General features: G+C 51.8%; 1 long non-coding RNA gene across 1 annotated transcript; it reads right to left on the bottom strand.

The window, feature by feature from the left end:
• On the bottom strand, nt 1-2,476 carry LOC137305311 (uncharacterized). Its single transcript, XR_010958698.1, has 3 exons — nt 2,226-2,476; nt 1,870-1,999; nt 1-156 (listed from the first exon to the last, which is right to left on the bottom strand). It is a non-coding gene; the product is annotated as an uncharacterized lncRNA (long non-coding RNA).
• Between the last annotated feature and the right edge of the window lie 1,699 nt (nt 2,477-4,175).

Here is a 4,175-nt window from a genome sequence, read left to right as displayed (position 1 = left end):
GATATCAGTTACCTTCTAAATAGAACACTCTGGAATTGATGTGTGTGGTGAAGGCTGGTCTGGTGTCAGTCGGAGAATATCGACAGTTAATCCTCACAGGGAGCTGGGACAGAGAGACTCGCCTGGAAATCAGACTCTCCTCACCCGACTGACTGTCTTTAAAAAGGAATTGAATAAAATAAACATTAGCTGCACTTTGTGGCCATGAGAACTGAGCCCAACAGAAAATAAAAGCTTGTTAGTTTTTCATTACAGTTAAACTCTCGAATCTAATAACTGAACCTTTGCTCTCAATGTGGTGGATTGGGAATTATAATCAGACACGAGAGGTGTAATAAATAACCCGTCTGCGGGGAGGGATGTGTGTGGTGTCGGGTGAGCAGCAGGTTGAGTTGTGATGTCCCCTCACGCTCACTCTCTAGGCTCGTATAGAAAGAAAGAGCTGCATAAAACTGTACAACAGTGTCAGTCAGCTCAGGAGTCCGGGGATGAACGGAGGCTGATTTACTCTGGCATCACACTGCCCATCACCACTGCAGGGACAAGGTGGGAAAACAGACTCTGTCTCCCTCTTTCTCGATCCATCTCTGTCTCCTATCTCGCTCTTGCTATCTGTCCGTCTCCCTCTCTCTCTATCCATCTCTCTCCCTCCCCTCTATCCGTCTCCCTCCCTCCCTCCCCTCTATCCGTCTCCCTCCCTCCCTCCCCTCTATCCGTCTCCCTCCCTCCCTCCCCTCTATCCGACTCCCTCCCTCCCTCCCCTCTATCCGACTCCCTCCCTCCCTCCCCTCTATCCGACTCCCTCCCTCCCTCCCCTCTATCCGACTCCCTCCCTCCCTCCCCTCTATCCGACTCCCTCCCTCCCTCCCCTCTATCCGACTCCCTCCCTCCCTCCCTCTATCCGACTCCCTCCCTCCCTCCCCTCTATCCGACTCCCTCCCTCCCTCCCCTCTATCCGACTCCCTCCCTCCCTCCCCTCTATCCGACTCCCTCCCCTCTATCCGACTCCCTTCCCTCTATCCGACTCCCTCCCTCCCTCCCCTCTATCCGTCTCCCTCCCTCCCTCCCCTCTATCCGTCTCCCTCTATCCCTCCCTCCCTCCCCTCTATCAGTCCCTCCCTCCCCTCTATCAGTCCCTCCCTCCCCTCTATCCGTCCCTCCCTCCCCTCTATCCGTCCCTCCCTCCCCTCTATCCGTCCCTCCCTCCCTCTATCCGTCCCTCCCTCCCCTCTATCCGTCCCTCCCTCCCCTCTATCCGTCCCTCCCTCCCCTCTATCCGTCCCTCCCTCCCCTCTATCCGTCCCTCCCTCCCCTCTATCCGTCCCTCCCTCCCCTCTATCCGTCCCTCCCTCCCCTCTATCCGTCCCTCCCTCCCCTCTATCCGTCCCTCCCTCCCCTCTATCCGTCCCTCCCTCCCCTCTATCCGTCCCTCCCCGTCCCTCCCTCCCCTCTATCCGTCCCTCCCTCCCCTCTATCCGTCCCTCCCTCCCCTCTATCCGTCCCTCCCTCCCCTCTATCCGTCCCTCCCTCCCCTCTATCCGTCCCTCCCTCCCCTCTATCCGTCTCCCTCCCTCCCTCCCCTCTATCCGTCTCCCTCCCTCCCTCCCCTCTATCCGTCTCGCTCCCTCCCTCCCCTCTATCCGTCTCCCTCCCTCCCTCCCCTCTATCCGTCTCCCTCCCTCCCTCCCCTCTATCCGTCTCGCTCCCTCCCTCCCCTCTATCCGTCTCGCTCCCTCCCTCCCCTCTATCCGTCTCTCTCTCTCTCTCTCTTCCTTCCCACCCTTGGGAATTCTCACTCCAGATGTTACAGATGTTTCTGGCAGTGACGTGAAACATGGCCATTATTGTACTTGCTTGAAATGAGCCCACCTCCACTGGCTCCCTGCAAACTCCTCTTCACCAGAGCACTCTGAATGTTGCTTCCTTCAGGATCCTTCTTCCAAGTCTCACATTCCCACAATTCCCTCTTCCGACCATCTTTGTCCCTCTGGAATCTCTCCTGAAATGGGAACAAAAAAAATCCTTTCCATTCACTTTACAAACAAGTCTGTGAGATTCTACATTAACTTTGATATGAATTATTATCCCGGCCCCGCCCCCTGACCCCGACCCAACACTGCGCCAGGAGCCAGCGCTCGGGATGAGGACAAAAGTACTGAGAACAATTCGGAATAATTAAAGGACTAAAACACTGAAAGGGTTAATGCCGTTTCCTCCTGCTGTACCGATGTCCTGGTGCGTTTCTTGCGCTTCTGTTGCTGAATTCCCGAGGAGCCGGAGGAGGTGACGGATTCCACGGAATCCCGGGGTTCAGGCAGCAGCGTTCCCGGGGAGAGTCTGCTGTCTGTGGCCTCCTGCAGGAGACGGACCACCTTCACCCACTGGTCAAACACTTTCTGCTCACAGTCCGGGTGGACGTAGAGCTGCAGGTAGAAGATACGACCACTGGCGAGATTCACCTGTAGCCAATGCTTCTGTTTGTGGAAAATGGAAATCTTGACAAACTTCAGCGGAAGAAGACTGTTGGAAAACAGAAAGGAAGTTAATGGCCAAACAATGAACTCGCAGAACAGACAGGCCCAGCCGGGCTATTGTCTATTTATTGTAAGACACTGTGGATATTACCACCCTTCAGTGACCTTCACCTGTGAGAAAGACAAGGGCAGCAGATACATAAGAACACCCTCGCCCCCACGGGAACACCCTCGCCCCCACGGGAACACCCTCGCCCCCACGGGAACACCGTCACCTGCAGGTTCCTCTCCAAGTCACACACCATCCCGACTTGGACATATATCGGCAGTTCCTCTATCATCACTGGGTTAAAATCCTGGAACTCCCTATTGTGGGAGCACCTTCATCACACGGGCTACAGCAGTTTAAGAAGGCGGTCCAGCACCACCTTCTCAAGGGGCAACAAGGGATGGGCAATAACTGTCAGCCTTGCCAATGATGCCCACAGCCCGAGAACAACTAAAAAAGATCTGTCCAGTTAGAGTGAAATTCTCTTTAAGTCTCACCCAGTGAGTTCCAGGTGGCCTTTGGTTGTAAAGGGAGGTTCCATGAAGCCAGAGTCCGGGTGGGACAGAGAAGATTCTGTTCTCCAGGAGCGAGCAGAGGATGAAGTCATTGACCATGAGGATCTGTTTATGGTCGATCCAATCATATCCGAGGATATAGAGGAACTTTGATAGCTCCTGAGTTTCCAGGTCTTTTCTTGCTCTCCAGGTCTGGCCAATAGCATCACGTCAGGGAGCTGGAGGTCAGGGTTCGTGGACGTCAGTCCAATGGTCACGATGGTCACTTGCTGATGGATATTGACCACTTGTCCCTTTTTTGTAATCTGCAAACAGACAAAGGTGCGAGTGACTGTGGGAGAGTGTCTGACATTTAACAACATTCAGGACCTGCCATTGGATGGAACATAAAAAGGAATTGATGTCACTCCTGGCCCTGACTCGACTCACTCAATTCCCCAATCGTCAGACGCACCATTTAAACTGCAGATCCAGAATCCCTCCGAGCTTTTTTTGGATTGGTTATTGCTCTGTAATTCACTGTAAATATAAATAACACACCTCTTGGCCCCTCATCATCTCCCTCCCTTTGCTGTGGTCTGTGTGTAGGAGAAATGTTTCAGTCAGAGTCCCACAAGAACTAAAAGGTGAATGTTGGAGTTCCTCGGGTGAGCAGAGAAATTAAAATAAAAAGAGACTTAAAAAAGATGCAAATAACAAAATCTAGGGCTAATATTCCAAAAGAAAATCAAGGGGAGTACAGGAAATAGAGAAGGGAAGCAACAAAGGTTAGAAAGGGTGAAGATAATCTGAAGGAACGAATGCTCACTTCGAAAGACACAGTTAAATTAAACAAAAACAAAAAAATCTAGAAGCAAAACAAAGACCAATTAGTACGTGCAGAGAGAAGAGGGTCCATATTTCAGGATGTGTTGCCTTCTTCAGAATCGATCGACCTGCTTTGTGGATCCAGATTTTTCTGTTTTTATTTCAGATTTTGAGCTTCTGTAGAATTTTGCTTTATATGGATTTGTAAAAGGCAAATGTGACTGACATTTAACACAGCTCTTTGAGGAAGCAATGCAATATATCCATAAGGGGAAGGCAATCAATGTGCAGATGAGTGGGATATTCAAAAGGCATTTGATAAAGTGATAC

This window comes from Heptranchias perlo, chromosome 40 (assembly GCF_035084215.1).
Source record: "Heptranchias perlo isolate sHepPer1 chromosome 40, sHepPer1.hap1, whole genome shotgun sequence".
NCBI lineage: Eukaryota > Metazoa > Chordata > Chondrichthyes > Hexanchiformes > Hexanchidae > Heptranchias > Heptranchias perlo.
This window is presented reverse-complemented; position numbering and strand designations above follow the sequence as displayed.